The sequence below is a fragment of the Gopherus evgoodei genome, chromosome 9 (genome assembly GCF_007399415.2).
Source record: "Gopherus evgoodei ecotype Sinaloan lineage chromosome 9, rGopEvg1_v1.p, whole genome shotgun sequence".
NCBI lineage: Eukaryota > Metazoa > Chordata > Testudines > Testudinidae > Gopherus > Gopherus evgoodei.
This window is the reverse complement of record NC_044330.1, coordinates 15,010,040-15,032,918: the sequence shown is the minus strand read 5'-3', so window position 1 is coordinate 15,032,918 and position 22,879 is coordinate 15,010,040. Positions and strand designations below refer to the sequence as shown.

Here is a 22,879-nt window from a genome sequence, read left to right as displayed (position 1 = left end):
CCTGTGCTAAAGAAGAGCTCACTGCACAATTAAGACCCACATATTAAAAGAAAAAGATCCTTATCTCTGTCACCTCAAATTTTTAAAAAAATTAAAAAGATGATTTTCAGTATTTATGTCCTTTGTTTACTCTTTTTGCATCCCTCTCAGCTTGGACAATTAAAATATAGTAGTTGGTTTCATTTTTTCTTTCTGTTTAGTTTCTATTTAATGTCACTCTTGGATTCTCCTGCATTGGCTCAAAGCTGCAGTGTGCAGATTTATTTTAAAAAAGGCCAAAACCCAACCACGTTTCCAACTAAATTAAAATATTTAATGGCAATGTTTCTAGCAGTTTGAGAGCTTTGTTAAAGTTTTATTTATTGTTTTTACAAAATATAAATTTGGAGCCAAATTTTGTCCTAGTGCTGCTGCCATCAAAGCATAAAAGTAATAAGTCAGTTCAAGTCAGCAATGGAATTATTTTCTGGTTTGCCTTCACACCAGGGCCCACAGAAAATTAAGAAAAATTTCCCTGTGTAAGTCAATTATTATTAGTCATGTTTATTACAGTAATACCAAAGGAACAACTACATCAGGACCCCATTGTGCTAGACGCTGTGCAAACACAGAGGTATAAATAGTCCTTCCCTGAAGAGTTTACGATTTAAATAGACAAAATGGAGAAATGTAGTGAATACTCTTCCTCTTGCAAGAATTTTCAACACATACAGTATTTCTATGTCGTGGCATGAGTAGAGCAATAGAAGTTTGCACCAGCAGAGGATAAGTCTCTATACATGCTGGAGATTTCTTTTTAAAATGTTGGAGGTTTTATTGATGTTTACAAGATCACATTGCCATGATTTCAAGAAAATTTCAAGCATAATAGAATGTTACAGCTAGATTCAAACAATGTTAACCTTCAGAAATATAATATGGACCTACTTATTGATAAATTTAAACGTTATGGATATCACCTTCCAAAGGAACAGAAAATACTCCCAACTTTCCCCAAACTTTTGTACCTTCTAATTTTTGTGTAATGTTCACCTGACATAGCAACCCATGACATCTCTCTTTTTGTATAATTATTTGCTGGAATTTAAAAATGCTTGTTTGTTTGTGAATTTTAAGTTCTCCCAGTTCAGCGGAGTTCTTAAGCATATGTGTCACTTTTATTTATGTGAGTAATCCTTTTGGCTTCATGTGATTAAAGTTAGTGATGTGCTTAAGTATGCTATTGAACTGGGACCTCAGCAGCCTTTGAGACTCAGAGTCCAGTTCTTGTGTACATTAAGCTCCCATTGATTGTTATAGTGTAACTTCAATTGGACTTTGAAGAACCCAAAGATTGAAGGATCACACTCCATATCCTGACTTGACATTTATGCCCAAATGTCCCTGTGTATCACATAGTTCAAAGGGGAAGGGCCAAGTTCTGCTTTCAGTTATGCAATGTAAATCTGGAGTATTGCCATTCAAGTCATTGGAGTTACAAAAGATTTAAATGGTGTAGTTAGGAACAAAACTTAGTCCTAAGAGAGAACACTTCTGTCTTTTCATTGTCAAAAATACAGTGTATGGGTTCATATAGAATATGTAGCTGCATATAGATTTGAGGCATCATTCTGGGTGACACAAATGGCTGAATCTAGAGAGGAAGACCAAATCATTCTTCTAGTCCATCTTATCATAACCTTAGTCCCAGATTTGGACCTTAGCGTCCAAAATATGGGGGTTAGCATGAAAACCTCCAAGCTTAGTTACCAGCTTGGACCTGGTACTTGCTGCCACCACCCAAAATATTAGAGTGTTTTGGGGCACTCTGGTCCCCCTGAAAAACCTTCCCTGGGGACCCCAAGACCCAAATCCCTTGAGTCTCACACCAAAGGGAAATAATCCTTTTTCCCTTCCCCCCTCCAGGTGCTCCTGGAGAGATACACAGACACAAGCTCTGTGAATCCAAACAGAGTGACTCCCCCTCTCCGTTCCCAGTCCTGGAAACAAAAAGTACTTTCCTCTTCACCCAGAGGGAATGCAAAATCAGGCTAGTAAATCCAACACACACAGATCTCCCCCCTGATTTCTTCCTCCCACCAATTCCCTGGTGAGTACAGACTCAATTTCCCTGAAATTTCCCAGTAAAGAAAAACTCCAACAGGTCTTAAAAGAAAGCTTTACATAAAAAGAAAGAAAAATACATACAAATGGTCTCTCTGTATTAAGGTGACGAAATACAGGGTCAATTGCTTAAAAGAATATTGAATAAACAGCCTTATTAAAAAAGAATACAAATCAAAGCACTCCAGCACTTATATTCATGCAAATACCAAAGAAAAGAAACCATATAACTTACTATCTGATCTCTTTGTCCATACACTTAGAAACAGAAGATAAGAAAACAGAAACTACTTCTCCAAAGCTCAGAGAAAGCAGGCAGCCAGAAAAACAAAGACTCAGACCCAAACTTCCCTCCACCCAGAGTTGAAAAAATCCGGTTTTCTGATTGGTCCTCTGGTCAGGTGCTTCAGGTGAAAGAGACATTAACCCTTAGCTATCTGTTTATGACAATCTCTTTACCTGTTCAGTACTGTCCCCTGCTATACATTCATTCTTGCTTTATTCAGTCTCATTTTAACTGTGCCAAGGGATGGAGTTTCCACTATTTTCCTTAGGAAACTTTCACAGCCTAATAGCTCTCACTGTCAAGTAGCTTTTCCTGATATTCAGCCTTTCCTAAAGCATCCGAAATGTCAAACATACAGAGCAAAGTAACTCTGGTTTGTGTTTTGACCATGTGAAACACTCAGTTCTAGTTCAGCCCCAAATCCCAGAGAAGTTAAACCACAACTGTAGGGTAAATGTGTCTATTAGAGCTGGAAATCTCAAAGAGCATAAGTGAAATAGATTTTTGGGCCGAGAACAACATACACATTATTAATGTGAGAGAGAGAGAGCTACAAGCCACCTCAAGCCCCAGAACCACCATTTTTCTGTTTCTAGCTCATTTTTATCTGGCTCATCCCACTTTGCCTTCCCATGCTGCACTGCGGAAATCAAAGAAACTCAGAGCTCTTTGGTTCTGTTTCAGTGACATGTTGAGATCAGCTGAGATATGTAGGGGATGCGGATATTTGTTTTACTCTCAAATTTATTAAGTAAATTATGATGGTTGGGGGAGCAATACTGCTTCTGTTGAAGTCAATGAAAAAACTCTACTTCACTTCTGAGGTGTGTGTGCATGCACTTGTTGTGGTTTTTTTTTAAACATTCTTTGTTATTTTATGTCTTGTCTGCCAGGACCTGGGTAGGTGGGATAGGGATGAAGCAGAGAAAATGCCCTGAATTAGGGATAATATGACAGGATTTCTTTTCTTTTAACTAACTAAAATGTGGATATGCCAAGGTAATTTATCAGTAGACAACTTCTGTGGTGAACAAAGAACAGAAAATCTGTTGATGAAAGCACATTTTCAGAAAAGTAAGACCTAAAATGTATGAATAAAACTATTTTCTTTAAATATTTATGTACTTTAGCTTTTGGAAGTGATATTTCCTTTCTAGTAAAAGTATATATCAGACTGACATTTGCTATATACCTATGGGATTATTCCATTACATATAAGTGAATTGTTTGGTAATTACCAGTAAGTGAGACAAGGTGAGGTGAGGTAATTTCTTCGATGGGACCAACTTCTGTTGGGGAGAGAGATGACCTTTTGAGCTCTGTGTAAGTTTGAAAGCTTGTCTCTCTCACCATCAAAAGTTGGTCCAACAAAAGATGTTACATCGCCCACTTTGTCTGTCTAATATCCTGAGACCAACACATCTACAACAACTCTGCATATTCCAGAAAGGGAGGCATTCCTCCAGCATTATCAGCAACTACATGCAGGCAAATGGTTGGCATTAACTTACTCCTCAGGTTTGTTTTGCAGCTTACATTTTTGGAAGAGAAGGACATTAAGGGAGTGAGTTTGGCAGAGATGGAAGAGGTGGCAGAGAAGTCCAAAAGACACAGAGATCTGGAAAGCAGGAAAACCAAATTCCATGCGACACCCACATCATGAATTCCATAATGAAGTGGCACACATCATAAGTTTAATTATGCATGTAACACAACTTGGAAAATGCCTTGAAAACCTATTTTGGAACAACAAATGCACCTCATGAACACTGGAGGATGGTTCTTATTTCATGTGTTTGGATCCTCTTTCTGAGTCAACTAAGCCATCAGATTTCTAAAGGACACTGTTAGGGACACTCAAATTTCCTTCCTACAAGAACGTTATAGTCCATCCAACATCTCTAAGAACGCAAGAAGTAACTACAGAAGCTCACAGCGGTGTGGATTGATTTTAAATTATCATTTAAATCAGCAGTCAGGAAACTTCGATTTAAATAGTTGATTTTAATCTTGTCTTATGTTAGTACTCATTAGTTATTTTCCTAAAAAAAGGTTCAGTTCATGTTGATTTGCAATCACATATAGCTTTTGCACCTAATATGCGGCTACTTTTTTTCCTTGCTAACCAATAGGATACACTACATCTATGCACAATTATTTAAGCAACTATATAGCTTAATTTACTAATTTTCACATTTTATTATGTTAGTGGTGGTGCATGATACATTTCTTATATATTAGGTAATTTGTTTTCTTTACTCAGGATTTGTGTTGAGTAGCATTTGGGTGAAAACTGGAATTCAATTAAAATATATATAAACCAGCATTTTTTAAAATTGTTGTGTGTTAGCTAAGTAAAACTACCTTCACTGTGCTGGATATGTTAAAGAGAAAAAGTAAGTTTATCAAAACATATTTTGTATTGAAAACTATCTGATTACCGGTAATTAAAGAAAGGAAGTATTAACTTTAGTTAATCAATTGATGAATTGTTTCTAGTCATGATGGCCCAGATGTTTAAATACATTTAGGTGCCAAATTGAAGATAGGTGGCCTAGTGGGATTTTAAAAGTAGTTCCTAAAAAGCTTATGTAAGGTACCTAACTCCCATTGAAATCACTTGTTTTTTATTCATTGTTTGGAAAAGAAAACAAGCTTTCCTGCTTTTTTCAACTCTCAGTAGGTTTTTTCAAGGATGAACTAGGCCAAATGAAGAAAATATTCTCTGCAGCTACTATTTAAGTTGAAACTAACACTAATTAAGGCAAAAGCTTTTCTATGCAACAGAAACTGAAAGTCCTGACATTTGGAAAAATGTGATACCAATATTTGCTCCATTGTAAAGATTGCAAATAACATAGATGCTTGACATTGGGACATATTTATAAAGCTTGCATTGAGCTCAAAAGGTGTCTTCCCCCTGGTTCTGTATATAATTAAAAGAGCAATACTCATTAAAATGTGGAGATCTTGATGTAGCACTTTATTTATTTAAATTATTTTAATAAATTATCATAAGATTAGGGCGAACATAGGTTGTCATACTTTCAAATGTAATTTTAAACATGTTTATTTTAAAAAAGGAAAATGTATTTAAATAAAATAAAATATATAGGTTGGATTTCTTAAATCTGATTTAAAAAAAAATTTTATAAGCAATTTCACCCACCTTGCTCACAGTAGCAAAACACGGGGAAACTGGAAAACAAAGAAAATGTATCCCAGTGCTCTGTATCAATCCCAACACCATCCTCAGAACATACAAATGCATTAACCACTAAACACTAACCCCATGTGGTGCAACACAAATTCAGTAATATGCATATTATCTCACTATAACATAACACATGACAACACCACATTACACATTACAATGTGTTTCCAGGGGTGTGAGACTCATTTTGAAATCTCATACTACAGCACTTCTGCAGTTTGAAAACCATACAGGCACGAAAGGGCTGTGGTGTTCTCCCAACCCCTCCTCCATACAATAAACTAGGTTGATATTATGTGATTGTAAGGGAGAGGCAAGGAGCTTGTTCTCACACAAGGCATCTTCATGTTAGTGTGTTTGAATTCTATATTTGAGTCACTGAAGACCCAAACCATATATATATATATATATATATATAAAAGATGTATTTGTGCATACACCAAGTAGGTGTTGCCACCTGGCTATCAAATGGAGGTAGGTGGTGGTAAAATGCATGAGTTAATCTCCTAGAAGTGCAGGTAAGCAATCTCATAATTTCTATGTGTTAGGATGATTTGGCTGAGAAACTTATCCAGGAGCACAAAAGATCCCTGATGATAAGGGGATAACAACATATGTAAGTACAATCCTAGAATACAGCCTTTAGTGTTAATAGAATATTTTGTAAGAATCTCATTAAACTGTAACGAGAATTTACATATTGAACAATACTAAGCTAAATCTTTCCTTAAGGGACAAAAATGAAATGTAAACCTGCCTCCTGCCAGACTTAATATATTCCCTTGAAATAATTCTCTTTTTGATATAAGATGTGAGCCACCATGAAATTAGATTTTTCCCTCACCACCCAACTGCATTATTTATACACTTTGGACCTGCAATTCCTTGACCCAGAACTACTGCCGTGTATTTTGTGAGGTCCTTCCAACTTGAATACATCTAAGGCCATAGCCTTTCTGATTTTGTCCCTACATGCTTGTGCTATTCTTTTGTACTCATCCATAGCAATTTGTACGTTTCCACTTTTTATAGGCATCCATTTTGATTTTCAGTTCAATGAAGAGCTCCTGATGGAGCCATATTGGCCTCTTACGATTATTGCTCGCTCTCCTTTGCATTGGGTAGCTCAAGGATTCTCAACCTTTTTCTTTCTCAAGCCCCCCACATATAGTTGCCAACTTGCTAATCGGACAAAACCGGACACCCTAGCCCGGCTACTGCCCGAAGCCCCACTCCCACTCACTTCATTTCCCCCTCCCTTGGTGGCTTACTCTCCTCCACCCTCACTCACTTTCACTGGGCTGCAGCAGGAGGCTCCAGGATGGGACAGAGAGTTGGGGTGAGGAAGAGGGTAAGGGCTGTGGCTGAGGGTGTGGGTTCTGGAGCGGGGCTCAGGATGAGGGGTTTGGGGTGCAGGAGGGAGCTCCGGGCTGGGGAGTGGGTATGAGGGATTTGGAATGTGGGAGGTGGTTGCAGGTTGAGGCAGGGTGTTAGGATTTGGGAGGAGGTATAGGCTGTGGACTGGGAGTGCTGGCTCTGGGATGAGGCCGGGGATGGGGGGGGGTTCAGGATGTGGTAGGGGGCTCTGGGCTGGGGTAGGGGGTTGGGTGCAAGAGGTGTGAGAGCTCTGGGCTGGGGATGCTGGCTCTGGGGTTGGGCCAGTGATGAGGGGCTTGGGGTGAAGGAAGGGGCTCTGGGTTTTCGGGGGGGCTCATGGCTGGGGCAGGGGGTTGGAGCTTGGGGTTGGCGTGTGGGCTTAACTTGGGTGGCTCCTGGACAGTAGTGCAGCAGGGCTAAGGCAGGCTCCCTGCCTCTCCTGGAACCATGCTGCACCTCTGAAGTGGCTAGCAGGTCTGGATCCTAGGCAGGGGGCCAGGAGGCTCTGCATGCTGCTCTTGCCTCAGGCACCACTCGCCCAGCTCCCATTGGGATTGAGGAGCTGGTGCTCGGGGGGGGGGGAAGGCCTGGAGCCCTGTGGCCCCCCTGCCTAGGAGCTGGACCTGTGGCTGCTTCTGGGGTGCAGGACAGTGCCAGCCAGGACAGGTAGGGACTAGCCTGCCTTAGCCCTGCAGCACCACTGACTGGACTTCTAATGGCCTGGTTGGCAGTGCTGACCAGAGCTGCCAGGGTCCCTTTTTGATGGGGTGTTCCAGATGAAAACCAGACATCTGGTCACCTTACTCCCACAACATGCTATAAAAACTCCAGGGGCCAGCGGGGGCTTGGGGTTCGGGTTGGGGGGAGGGCTTAGGCATAGGTGTAGTTTGACTTCTGTTTTGGGTGGGCAGGGGCCAGCGGGGCTCGAGCCAGCTCTACATGGCAGGGTCTGGGAGGGAGTGCCACCTCCACCCCTGACTCATCTCAGAAGACCACCCAAGGGAGGGGAGCACAACCAAAAATTATAACTCAAAGGTGGGGAGCTCAGCTCAAAAAGTTTGAAAACAGATCAGGGTGCAGGGAGGGGGTACCTAGGGGCTGTGTCCAGGCAGGGGGGTAGCTCAGAGTGAAGGCGGGGGCTAGCTAGAGGCTATGTGTGGGCAAGGGGGTAGCTCAGGGAGCTGTGTGCTGGGAAGGCTCCCCTTTGGTCCCTGTTCCCCAAGGGCTTTGCCAGCCACAGAGCCAGGTCCCCTGCTTGGGTGGCTCTTACCAGCTGTGTGAGCAAAGGAGGCTGGGAGCTGAGAAGCAGCTTCAACCCCCTGCATGAGCAGGAGATGAGGGAATGCCATGGCTGACTACTCCATGGCACCAGCCAGAGCAGCAGCTGTCCCGCATTGCCCGGCTCTGGCTTCCCGCCTCTGACTGGGCAGGGGGCCAGGAGAGAAGGAGGGATGTGTGCGTGCGTGTGTGTGTGGGGAGTATGGAGCTGCCCCAGGACTGCCCTGCTCTCTTTCTGGGCGGGGGGGGGGACACCCCCGTGTCCTCTCATCTCTGCCCATGGGCTCAGGGCTTCAGCCACATGGGGGTGCCAGGGATCGGGGCTTCAACCCCTCGGCTCCTGGCTCCAGCACCGCAGGAAATGCAGGGGCTTGGGGTTTTAGCTGCGGGGCCCGGACCTCATAAAAGAATTTGCGGACCTCCAGGGGGCCAGGGACCCCCTGTTGAGAACTTCTGGGATAGCTGACAGTTTGCATTTAATATTGTCACCTTGAGAAACTGTCAGTTCTCCTGCACTCCTTTATCCCTCAGATATTCTTCCCATAGGACTTTACCTACCAGGTCTCTGAGTATGGTAAAGACTGGTCGTTTTAAGTCCATTGTTCTTTTTCTGATGCTTTCACTCCTTCCTTTCCATAGAATAAGGAAAACTATCATTTCATGATCACTTTCACCCAAACTGCTTTTTGTCTTCCTCCCTGTTGGTTAGAATCGAAGTCTAAAATGGCTGTCCCCCTAGTTACTTGCTCCAGTTCCTACAACAACAAGTTGTCCCCAATATCATCCAAGAACCTACTGGATATTTTTTGTGTTTTGCCATGGTTCTTTACCAACAGATGTCTGGATAGTTAAAGTCCCCCAGATCTTGTATTTTAGATATTTCCGTTATTTGTTATAGAAATGCCTCATCCACCTCCTAGTCCTGATTTGGTGGTCTACAGTAGACCCCCTACCAATACTTTGCCCTGTTTTTTCCCTTTTATCTTAATCAAGAGACTTTCAGCTGGTCTACCTCTCACCTCCTTCTGTACGTCAGAGCAAATATATATATTCTTGATGTATAATGCAACACATCCTCCCTTTTTTCCCTGCCTGTCCTTCCTGAACAAGCTGTTACTCATTATACTAATATTAGAGTCCCAACAAGTCTCTGTGTGACAAATTAAGTCATAATTTAGCTTATGTACTAATACCTCCAGTTCTTCCTGTTTATTCCCTACACTCTTTGCATTTGTGTATAGACATCTAAGATGTTGAGCAGATTCCCCCACTGATTTCCCTATTGTTGATCCTTACCCTGTTGTAATTTTCCATTTTCCCCGAACATTTAGCTCTGTGATAAGGTCACCTTTTTATATACATTGCTGTGGCTTTTGTCCTCTGCCTCCTTTGAACCTTGTTTAAAGCCATCCTTGCTGGGTTGGTGTCTGAAGATACCCTTCTCCTTTTTGATCAGGTGGTCCCCATCTCATCCCAGCAGTCCTCCTTCCCAGAACAGCACCCTGTGCTTAAGGGAGGCAAAGCCCTCCTGTCAATACCATCAGTGCAGCCAGGCATTCTCTCCAGGATGCATGTCCCACTCCCTGTGCCCTTACTCTAAGCTGGGAGGATGAATGAGAATACCACTTGTGCACCTGACTCCTTCACCTTTGCTCCCAGAACCCTGTAGTCCCTAGTGATCTTCTCAGCATCATAGGGCAGTCTCACTAGTGTCCAAATGGGTGAGCATCATGGGGAAGTGGTCAGAGGGATGGATGAACCTCAGCAATCTTTCCATATCATCTTGAATGTAGGCTCCAGGTAGGCCACACACCTCCAGGCCATCAGGTCAGGTTAACAGATGGGTTCCCTCATCACCCCCAGAAGGGAGTCCCCAACCACCACACCATGCTACATCTCCTTCTCTTAAGTGTGGTGGCCATGAGCCTCCTAGCCTTGGCAGCGCATATCGCCTCTTCTTCAGCCATCGTGGGCTGCTTCTCCTGTTTCTAATACACGTTATTGGTTCTTATCCTTGATGGATGGGGGATCTGGATGGGGGATGGAGCACTGTCTGCTGCCCAAGCTGGCCAGCAGCCAATCTCCTCCCTGAAGAGCAACTGGTTCTCCTTTCTTGTTTGGCGCTGCTGTAGTCTTCTCTATTTGCCTAGCATCCTCCATCCTGGACATCTCCATGTGCATCCTGTCGATGAAGTCCTCATGCTCCCAGATGCTAAGCAGATGAGCCATCTCCTCCTGCAGCTCTTACCTGCTTCCAACAGACAGCTCTCACATGGCTGGCTTCCCCAATATGGCTTTCTTTGGCAGGGACATGCAAGCCCCCACAGGGTGCAGGTAGAGGAAGAGCTAGTAGTGAAGGGGCAGTGCGCTGTTTTCTTCCCATTGCGGGTTATTCCATATAGAGTACCTGCAAGTAAAAGAGGGGAAAAACCCAACCCTACCTCCCCACTTTCCTTCACTGGTGAACTCAACTGACTAACTCCCTTAATCTTCCAGCTGCCTGAACAGCTGAATCAGAAGACTAAAAATTAGGATTTAAAATACCAATCACAATAAGAGGTTTAGTGTCTAAGAAGTATAATTGAGGTTGAGAAATTTATACATACTGCATATGAGTTTTAGTGAAGAGGAAATCGATTTCACAGTTACATTTCAAGGGTGTGAAGTCTTCCTGTGAATTAGGCCCACAGTGTGCTCCATCTATTTCAACTATCAAGGTTACTGAACTTCAGATACACTTTTCCTACTGCGTTTACAAATCAATTAAGTAAGAAGAACAAAGCTTTTTTACATGCTGCCGAAGTAATACTCATTAAATTTTGGATTAAGGTACAAAGACAATTGCTTCTAAAAATGGATTAAATTAATTGCTGTCTTGGTTTCTTTTGATCTTCTTTACATTACATTATTCTTGTTGGGTTTTTCTCCCCCTCATGAATTTATTGCTGTTCCAGAGACTACCATGCATTACTGATTAAAACAATATTTTTATGAATAAATTTGCCTGCACTCTGCCATCTCCAAAAACAATAAGCTTGCATGAAGAAAACAGATATTTAAGATAGGCAATGTCTTCATTTACTAAATGCCTTTATTAAGGCTGCTTTTAAGAGGTAATGTTGCCAAGTTGGTAGAATATAGTATTGGGATCCACTCTGGACTCAAAGAACATACTCTTCAGATATGACTCCACATGTTTTGTGCACCCAAAACCTCCAATGATTTTGGGTGCATAAAAATGCAGCACTGGACTATGTGTCTCAGTTTCTCAGTCTGTAAAACTGGGACTGTATAGCTATTTTACAGGGCGAGCAGTGAGGATTAATTAATGCTTGTACTTTGAAGATATAAGGTAGGCTATGTGGTATAACTGGTAAGTAATAATTACCGTTGAAGATATAATAAAGTTGTCTTAAGCATTCCAATTACAAAATTTTATAGAGAAGCAATGTCTTAAAGTACAAAGAGCTGTTTGTTTTAAAGCTCAATTGACTCTCAATAGACAACTAATGCTTTGGAAATGAATATTATTCTAATATTGGAAATTATGGAGAGCAAATTTGTATATTTAGATTACAAATTACCTTGTATTCAGTGCAAATTCCAGAATAAGCACTTTGTCCCCACTTTTAACTTTTTATTTTCCTGAGTATAAGTGGACACCTCTCAGTTCAGCACATAAGTGCGCATTCAACACTGAGAAGAGTCATTTCAAGAGATGCTTCTGAGAATATATTATTCAGAAGTTACAACTTCTCTCAACAAAATTGTTTTAAGTTACAGTATTTCCGAGGTACAATCTGACACTGCAGTCTTTAATCAAGCAAATCACTCATTGATATCAGTGGGATTTTTACCTGAGCTGTGATGACAGGATTGGGATCTTAGTGCAAAAGTAGTTTATGTGTCACAAAGAGAGCACATAGATTTCTGTGCACACTGCTGTTTAATTTAAAAATACATGTAGCCCAGTAAACCTTGCATAGTATATTTCTTGGTTCTCTATGACACTCTGTTCATTGGTGTAGATAATTGATTGGTCCAGCAAGGATTAGATTCCCTGCAGGTTTTTCTCATGCATCAGATAGAAGAAAGGAATTGCCACGGGAAGGGGGAAGTTAGGGAGCAAAGCCAAGCTCTCGAAGCATCTTGGTCCTTCTCCCTTGAACGCCCTATATGGGACTCCAGTTAGGGAGTGGTGAGAGTCTCTCATTTTGACAGGGTGTCATGGTATAATTCCCCACTCTGAACCTTAGCATCCAAAAGATGGGGTACCAACATGAATTCCTCTAAGCTCAATTACCAGCTTAGTACTTGTAGCGCTGCCACCAACCAGGAATTCCAGTGCCTGGTACACTCTGGTCCCCCCAAAACCTTACCTGGGGACCCCCAAGACCCAGACCCTTTGGATATTAACACAAGGAAAGTAAACCCTTTCCCTCACCGTTGCCTCTCCCAGGCTTCCCCTCCCTGGGTTACCCTGGAAGATCACTGTGATTCAAACTCCTTGAATCTTAAAACAGAGAGGAAAATCCACCTTCCCCCTCCTTCTCTCTCCCCCTCCCAGACTCTCCCTGTGAGAGAAAGTGATCCTAACACAGAGAGGAAATTAACCTTTCTCTCCCCCTTCCCTCCCTTCTCCCCACCAATTCTCTGGTGGATCCAGACCCAGTCCCCTGGGGTCTCACCAGAAAAAAAAGCAATCAGGTTCTTAAACAAGAAAAGCTTTTAATTAAAGAAAGAAAAAACAGTAAAAATTATCTTTGTAAATTTAAGATGGAATATGTTACAGGGTCTTTCAGCTATAGACACTGGGAATACCCTCCCAGCCTAAGTATACAAGTACAAATTAAAATCCTTTCAGCAAAATACAAATTTGAACTCCTTCCAGCCAAATACACATTTGCAAATAAAGAAAACAAACATAAGCCTAACTTGCCTTATCACCTAGTACTTACTATTTTGAATCTATAAGAACCTGTATCAGGGAGATTGGAGAGAAACCTGGTTGCACGTCTGGTCGCTGTCAGAACCCAGAGAGAACAACAACCAAAAACTAACAGCACACACAAAAACTTCCCTCCCTCAAGATTTGAAAGTATCCTGTCCCCTGATTGGTCCTCTGATCACTTGACAACCAGGCTCACTGAATTTGTTAACCCTTTACAGGCAAAAGAGACATGAAGTACTCCTGTTCTATTAACCCTTAACTATCTGTTTATGACACAGGGGGATGGAGGAATTGGGGGCAGAGCAGTGATCCAGTGAGGTGGTTTTGTTGTCAGGGGACAATACTGATAACCCCAAACCCAAGGACAAGAATGGATGAGGTAAGGCTGAATCCTGCTCAGGATTTGGGTGGAAGTGGAACCTAAATGTGTGGGCAAAGGTGAGGTGCTCCTTTGCTAGGCTCTCAGTTCCTCAGATGCAAGTCAGTTTAGTGGATTTTGGTTAAGGGTAGCCAACTGTCCCCTTAGTCTGGTGTCTTATTGTAAAGAATTTACTGCAATGAAGCAGGTGTTGCTGGGAGGTCTATTAGCTATTTAGAGTAATATCATTACTGCCATTATTGAGCCATATTAATTTTTATCCATTTCTGCTTGTCTGTCATGCCCAGATCAATCAGAGTAGCAATATGGCCAATGTATGTTAACAGCCTTTGATTTTTTTTTTCTTGGAAATATTTGATAAACTTACTATTGAAATAGGAAATATTTAGCTTGGCGCTTTTGGTGATATTTGGATTCTCTGGAAATATTTCTAGAATGGGATTGGGATTCTTATGTTTCAAATGCGGTCACTCATGAAATTATCCAACAATTCCAAATCAGCAGAAGTATCCTGCACATCAGACACATTTTAGCTCATGGAATATAAGCCCCTATAAATACCTGTTCTTGACTGAAACTATTTGTTCTTGATAAGATGTGCGAAACAAAAAGATTGTGGTTATATTTGGATGTGCAGTAATATGATATTTAGATTTACAATAATGTAAGGTAGAATTTGGGGCATAATTTCATTTCTACAACTGAATATAATGTACATTTGACTTTAGTCATAGTACACTACTGCATATTTAAATAACTGGACATACTATAAAATATCAAAATAATAAAATACGATCCAAAGTAATTCATGTTCAGGTACATGAGAGATAACATTTTTTTTCTTTCATTGAATTATTAATAACAATAATGAGTCACACAATTGAATTGCAGAACAGTTAGTAATTACTGTAGGCTTTTAAGACTGAAGTCAATGAGAGACTTTCCATTGGTTTCTCTGGACATTGGATCAGGTCATTAATCTTCAAAATGTGTTACAAACATTAATCTTCACAAACCCAGGAAAGATAGACACATATCATTATTCCCATTTTACAGATGAGGGGAGACTGAAACAGAAGTGACTTTCTCAAAGGCTAGAGGAAGTAGCTACTGATAACTAAAACTAAAATATCAGAACCACAGAAAGCTTTGGAACTGAATCCAAACTTTATGGTTCCTACCTGTGATCTGAGTCCATTAGTACTTCATACAGAAAATACTGATTCCCCCTGGTCTGGCTGATCATCCAGGAAAATCCTAAAAACTCAGATGACTTTTGTTTCTTCCCCCCTGGTCTCTAAGTGATTATATGGGAAATGGGTGATGGTTAGTGGCAAGACTCATCAGTCTCTTTGTATCTTGATCTCCTAATTCTTTTGCTGTTAATATGATTGATAAAATTCATCTGTCATTATGCTTAGTACCAGGAATCTGGCAAAGGGACAATATCCATTAATCCGAGTAATGTCATCTGATCCCATATGATTCATTAACACTTACCACTATGCGTTTTATCATATCTTTGCAGTTCATCACAGTTTTTCTTTTAATATCTGAAAAGCAGTCAACTCAACTTTGCCTAATTTTTGGGTGCTCATGGAAGCATTTTTAGAAGGTTTTGCTTTTTGTTTGGCTCTGTGATTGCTTAACATTCTGCATCATGATTTTATTGCACAGACATGTTGGCATTTTATTCATTATCACTTTGGTTCTCATGCCAGATTGTTGCAAGAACAGTATTTGATGCCAGGTGCCAAACAACCTTTGTCATTCCGCTGAATGTAGCATTGCTTGTGTTCCACAGTCAAAAGATTACATCCAATTCTTGTGAACGTTTAAAAAAAAAAAACCCTCAGTCATCTCATGACCACACGTAATTTGGCAAGGACCGAGAGTACTTCTGAGACTGTACCTTCACTCAGTATGAGAGGAGTAATGCTTCACATTACTCAACAACATCATCTCTGGCCAATTAAGGGCTGCTGTTAACTAATGGGTTCTGAAACCAGAGGTATCCAATACTCCTAGGCTGGAAGCATGGTGGCTGTGGTGTGGAGACAAATATGGTACGACGTAAGGCTCCACAAAGATACAAAGGTGTCTTCAAAGTTTAAAATTTTGCTTATAAATATCTATGTGCAATACCCCGACCCATATGTTTACCTGAATTGTATGTAGGATGATCACTCTGAGTCATTGCTTTCAAAGATCCAGTGGAAAGAACATGACACAGACCTGTAAATCCTAATTAATTAAAGAATGATTTATATTTAATTATTATACATTTGCAGGATAAAACATCTGTAATTCTTGGTTCACTAAATTATTTTAAACTTAGCAATGAATTCTTAATTTGCTTTCAGAAAGAAAATTAAAGCTTAATCATAGAATCATAGCACTGGAAGGCACCTCGAGAGGTCATCTAGTCAAGTCCCCTGCACTTGTGGCAAGACTAAGTATTATCTAGACCAGGGCTTCTCAAAGCTGGTCCGAGGCTTGTTCAGGGAAGGCCCCTGGTGGTCCCAGGCTGGTTTGTTTACCTGCCGCGTCTGCAGATTTGGCTGATCGTGGCTCCCACTGGCCACGGTTCACCGTCTCAGGCCAATGGTAGCTGCGGGAAGCGGCGGGGGCCAAGGGATGTGCTGGACGCCCTTCCTGCAGCCCCCATTGGCCTGGAGCGGTGAACCGTGGCCGGTGGGAGCTGTGATCGGCCAAACCTGTGGACGCAGCAGGTAAGCAAATAGGCTGGATTGCTAGGGGCTTTCCCTGAACAAGCAGCAGCCTGACTTTGAGAAGCACTGATCTAGACCTTTCCTGACAGATGTTTGTCTAACCTGTTCTTAAAAATCTCCAATGATGGAGATTCCACAACCTCCCTTGGCAATTTATCCCAGCACTTAACCACTCTATCAGTTAGGAAGTTTTTCCTAATGTCCACCTAAACCTCCCTTGCTGCAATTTAACCGCATTGCTTCTTGTTCTATCCTCAAAGGTTAAGAAAAACAATTTTTCTTTCTCCTCCTTGTAACAACATTTTACATACTTGAAAACTGCTATCATGTTCCCTCTCAGTCTTCTGTTTTTCAGACTAAACAAACCCATTTTTTTCAATTTTTCCTCATAGGTCCTCATATTTTCAATTTTTCCTCATATTTGCTAGACCTTTAATAATTTTTGTCACTCTTCTCTGGACTCTCTCCAATTTGTCCACATCCTTCCTGAAATGTGGCACCCAGAACTGGACACAATACTCAAGTTGAGGCCTAATCAGTGCAGAGTAGAGTGGAAGAATTACTTCTTGTGTCTTGCTTATGACACTCCTGCTAATGTATCCCAGAAGGATGTTCACATTTTTTTGCAACAGCGTTACACTGTTGACTCATATTTAGCTTGTGGTCCACTATGACCTCCAGACCCATTTCCACACTACTTCTTCCTTGGCAGTCATTTCCCATTTTATATGTGTGCAACTGATTGTTCCTTCCTAAATGGAGTACTTTGCTAATGGAGTCCTTACTGAATTTCATCCTATTTACTTCAGAACATTTTCTCTAGTTTGTCCAGATCATTTTGAATTTTAATCCTATCCTGCAAAGCACTTGTAACCCCTCCCAGTTTGGTTTCTATGCCATTATCTAAACTATTGATGAAGATATTGAATAGAACCAGACCCAGAACTGATCCCTGCAGGACCCTACTTTTTATGCCCTTCTAGCATGACTGTAAACCACTGATAACTACTCTCAGGGAACAGTTTCCAACCAGTTTTGCACCCACATTGCTTCATCTAGGTTGCATTTACGTAGTTTGTTTATGAGAAGGTCATGCAAGACAGCATCAAAAGCTTGACTAAAGTCAAGATATACCCTGTCTACCGCTTCCCTACTATCCACAAGAAAGCTATCAGGTAGGTGTGACATGAATTTTTTTTTTACAAATTCATGCTGACTGTGACTTATCATCTTTTATATTCTGGATGTTTGCAAATTGATTGCTTAATTATTTGCTCCATTGTCTTTCCTGGTACAGAAGTTAAGCTGACTGGTCTGTAACTCCTCAGGTTTTCCTTATTTCTCTTTTTAAAGATTGGCACTATATTTGCCCTTTTCCAGTCTCCTGTCTTCCATGACTTTCCAAAGATAATCGCTAATGGCTCAGATATCTCCATACTCTGCTCCTTGAGTATTCTAGGATGCATTTCATCCTGGTGACTTGAAGACATCTGATTTGTCCAAAGTAATTTTTAACTTGTTCTTTCCCTATTTTAGCCTCTTCTGATCCTACGTCATTTTCACTGGCATTCACTATGTTAGACGTCCAATCACCACCAACCTTCGTGGTGAAAACCGAAATAAAGAAGTCATTAAGCACCTCTGCCATGTCCACATTTTCTGATATTATTTTCCCCCCTTCATTGAGTAACTGGCCTACCCTGTCCTTGGTCTTCCTCTTGCTACTATTGGATTTGTAGAATGTTTTCTTGTTGCCCTTTATGTCTCTAGCTAGTTTGATCTCATTTTGTGCCTTGGCCTTTCTAATTTTGTCCCTACATACTTCTGTTATTGTTTATATTCACCCTTTGTAATTGGACTTAGTTTCCACTTTTTGTAGGACTCTTTTGATTTTTAGATAATTGAAGATCTCCTGGTTAAGCCAGGGTGGTCTCTTGCCATACTTCCTATCTTTCCTACACATTGGGATAGTTTGCTCTTGTCCCCTTAATAATGTCTCTTTATAAAACTACCAACTGTCTTCTATTGTTTTCCTCTTAGACTTGCTTACCATGGGTTCTTATCTGCCAACTCCCTGAGTTTGCCAAAGTCTGCCTTTTGAAATCCATTGTCTTTATTTTGCTGTTCTCCCTCCTACCATTCCTTAGAATCATGAACTCTATCATTTCATGATCATTTTAACTCAAGCTGCCTTCCACTTTCAAATTCTCAACCAGTTCCTCCCTATTTGTCAAAATCAAATCTAGAACAGCCTTTTTCCCCTAGTAGCTGTCTCCACCTTCTGAAATTAATTTTTTCCCCAATACATTCCAATAATTTATTGGATAATCTGTGCCCTGCTGTATTATTTTATAACAGATGTCTGGATAGTTGAAGTCCCCCATCATCACCAAGTCCTGTACTTCTTCCTGGTTAGGTGGTCTGTAGTAGATCCCTACCATGACATCACCCTTGTTTTTCACCCATTTTATCCTTACCCACAGACTTTCAACAAGTCTGTCTCCTATTTCCATCTCAACCTCAGTCCAAGTGTGTACATTTTTAATATATGGCAACACCTCCTCCCTTTTTTCCCTGCCTGTCCTTCCTGAGCAAGCTGTACCCTTCTATACCAACATTCCAGTCAGGCGTATTATCCCACCAGGTCTCTGTGATGCCAACTATGTCATAGTTGTGCTTATTTAATAGCATTCGAGTTCTTCCTGCTTATTCCCCATACTTCTTGCATTAGTTTACAGACATCTAAGATACTGATTTGATTTCCTCCCTCCCCTAGTTCTGTGTTGTGTCTCCTTTATCCTCATCACTCCTATGTATTCCACTGGAATAATCATCATTATATTGTACTGAGTTTTGGTGATGAAACAGTACATCCAAAGCAACAGTAAATCTTGGAAACGGTGCAGGATTTTTTAAAAATAGTTTTATTCATTCTCCTAATTTGCTTGGGTTTTGTCTAAATAAAAATGAATAAAACAAACCTGCACATATATAAATCAATATGCTCTTTCTCTCTAATTCAGTCAATGAGTTGTCTCAAATATACTCATGTTGTTCTCTTCCAGTTTCTTTCTGTTACCAGGTTAAATTATTCACTTGTCTCTTCCCTTTTTTTTAAGCCAGAAGACCTCAGTGCAGATTGTAGGCCTTATTCATTCCAAGTTACACGTCCCTGTTCTCAAAAGCTCTGGCATAATTTGAGAAAGCCCCTCGTCATTCTCAGCTAAGCTTTAAAAGAGAAGAGGCCAGATCCTCAGGTGAGTAAATTGACATACTTCATTGAAGTCAATGGAGATATACTCATTTATAAGAGTTGAACATTTGGCCCCTAATAGTTTACTTAAACACCATTAAGATGTTCTGTACTTTTACATTTCATTTCTCATCATTGCTGATTAACAAGATATTTGAAATTTCCTTATAAAGATGACTTTTTTTCCTTTTAACCTTTTGTAATGTGTTTTGCCATCATTACTGTAAGAACCATCCCCAGAAGATGAGAACGTTGGTAATAACTTTAGACATGGCAGCTGCCCACCTCAAAAGATGACAGTGTTAGTGCCAAAGAAGTTCAGTTACTATGTATTGTGCTGCAGCGTCACGAGTGGCTAAAAGTCCAATTCTCAGGGGCAGCCCTTGCCACGGTTGGGGTGCAGGAGTAAGGTGCAAAGTCAGAAGATAAATAAAACTACTAGTGCTTGAGGCCTGCTGCACTCTTCTCTTTCCAAATCGTCTGTCTTTGGCTTCATTGATTTCTTGGGGCAGCACAACCCTCCAGTATAGCCTGTTGCTGGCTGCCTCTTCCCTATTTCAGTGTTGATGTTGAAAATTTTCAAATCCATCTTGCAAATGGCCATGAACCCGAGTCTTGGAGCGTTGGCCTGGTTTTGACATTACAGTCCTGGAAACCCCATTTCATGGTTCTAGTTCAATTCCTTAAAAGATCTCCCTGAAACCTTGTACTTTTCAATATTAATGTCCCAGAGTGGTTGGGTGACCATGATTAATGAATATCCATAAGTGGACAATGTAGAGGGCATATCAACACCTATGCACACAGCTATAAATGATATTTGTAAGTACTGTAAAATCTTGTACAATAAAGGACTCTCCTGTGACAAGCAGGATTACAGCCTAAATGAGAGTTTCATAGAAAAAGTTGGGTGGAAGAGATTGAAGGACTAATGATTATTTAATGCCTCAACTACCGGAATGAATGGGAAGCACTGAACTTACTATGGTGCTCAAATCAGTTGATGCTAGCACTCAGTCCTGTAAAGCATTGAGCACTTTGGCTCAGATCTTGTAAAGCACTTAAGCAAATGCACAACTTTAAGCACACAATAGTCCTGTGGATGCCAAGTCGCTCTCCTTTATTTTCCTGTTCAACTTCCTCCTCTCCATTCATCCTTATCTCCTGGGGCTCCATTCCCTGTCATCTCCTTTGATTAATTCCCCTCTTCTTTGAGTTTCTTTCCCTGCAAGGCTAACATTCTCCCTCAGCCTTCCCACCTGGTTATTACCCTGCATCTCTCTCTCTGTCTCTCTGTCTCTCGTTTCCATAGCAGTACTGGCTGGCTCAGTTGAGAATGTCTGGCAGCTGGGCTGACAAGAGTCATGTTGTGTAGCATTTGGGCAGGAAGGCAGAGAGAACAAGGGAGCAAGTACACAAGCATGTCAAAGGACTTGTAGAACACAAGAGCTAACACCCTCCCCATAGAAGGGGATGGGATGCGGGGGGTGGTTGTGAGGGGGGAGAGCACATGGCTTTTTACGGTCCTTTCACACAGCAGCAGTACTCATACACTGGCAGTTGGGGTCCCCTTCCCACAACTTCATAACTGCAGTTATGGAAAGTGTGTGGGAGAGGAATGAAAAAAGCACACTGCCTTCCAAACGTCTTCTGAAGTGGACATGGGCAGAGCTGAAAGACTGAACTCAGCATGCTGCCTTCCACACATGAAGTCATGTGATCTGCTAGTATTCTGCACATGAGAGAGGAGCTCTTGGATACCTCCAGTTCCCCACCCTACAGGAGTCTCCCTCCTGAGGCTTTGGTAAACTGCAGAGAAGGATTTAAATGTCCCTGATCTCTGAGATCATGTCCTGAATTTATAGCAATGAATAAGGGCCCTCTGTGAAGGTGAAAATGGGTTTTCTGGACTGCAACTGGCAGAAATCCTTCTTTCAGCCAGCCGTCGTAGTAAGCGCCATTTATAAATCACAAAGCTGTAACACATAGGCCTACAGGCCTCAAGCCTGTATGACTATTAGCTTAGCATAACTAAGGCATAAAACAGTGGGTCTCAAACTATTGTACTGGTGACCCCTTTCACATAGCAAGCCTCTAAGTGTGGACCCCCCGTATAAATTAAAAACACTTGTTTATATATTTAACACCATTATAAATGGTGGAGGCAAAGCTGGGTTTGGGGTGGAGGCTGGCATCTCGCAACCCCCCATGTAAAAGCTCATGACTCCCTGATGGGTCCTGTCTCCCAGTTTGAGAACCCCTGGCATAAAATGACAATGTAGGTAGTTATTAGATAAGTTGTATTTAACCAGTAGTTAGACCTTAAGTCACAAGATAAGTATTACAGTAAACAAGAGTAGTAAATGATGAGAATAGGCAAAGTGAGGCACCACAAAAATGTACTTTTGGAATTTTAGGGAAAATTTAAAAGAATGTTGAGCTTAACTGAAACTTGCGTGTACTAACTGCAAGTAGTACCATGCCAACTAATTGACATAAATGCTAATGAACATGATGTAAAGGACTAATTGACCTATTGAAGATAGAGACACAAATATTACTGAGGGGTGGCAGTACATATAAGGAAGAAAGTTTGAAACCATTATTGAATATGTATAAAATATGGTGGCCATGTAGCACAACATCCTATAAAAATTAGGACCCACCCTGAGTGCAGTGGGATATGTTGGAGATGTTGGTTCGATGACTACATGCGGATTGCCTAACATAGCGGTTCTCAAACTTCATTGCACTGTGACCCCCTTCGAACAACAAAAATTGCTACACAGCCCCTGGAGGGAGGACCAAAGCCTGAGCCCACCCAAGCCCTTCCAAAGTGCCCTTCTCATACCTTTTATATCTTGCTTGTATCAGCTGATCGCAGCTCCCACTGGCTGCAGTTCACTGTCCCAGGCCAATGGGGACGGCGGGAAATAGCGGCCAGCACATCCCTCAGCCGCGCTGCTTCCCGCAGCCCCCATTGGCCTGGGACGGCCAGTGGGAGCCGTGATCAGCCGAACTTGCAGATGCAGCAGGTACACAAATTGTCCTGGCCCGCCAAGGGCTTACCTGATGGGCCGCGTGCCAAAGGTTGCCAATCCCTGAGCTAGCTGAATCTATCTGCCAGCGTGACCCAGCAGTAATTACTGACTCTAAACGCAAGGTTTTATCATTTGACTTTAGGGTGACTCAGAACAAAGAACACTTCATCCCTATACAGAATTTGAATCTGCAAACCTTCTTAGACCCTTCCTCAGAGACCAAGCATAGGTATTCCTTAGGTTTCTGTCACCTTGATTTCTAAAG

General features: G+C 41.5%; 1 protein-coding gene across 3 annotated transcripts in view; it reads left to right on the top strand.

The window, feature by feature from the left end:
* NLGN1 (neuroligin 1) overlaps nt 1–22,879 on the top strand; it is a 601,032-nt gene that overhangs the window by 75,667 nt on the left and 502,486 nt on the right. Inside the window, exon 2 of one of the 3 annotated variants that reach the window (XM_030575892.1) lies at nt 13,488–13,588. The exons of 1 other annotated variant lie outside the window; for it this stretch is intronic. The gene's annotated coding sequence lies outside the window, so the exon portion shown is untranslated. Of the gene's footprint in view, nt 1–13,487; nt 13,589–19,500; nt 19,578–22,879 lie in introns of those variants that run through there. One more of the 3 variants, XM_030575894.1, reaches the window with a different exon arrangement.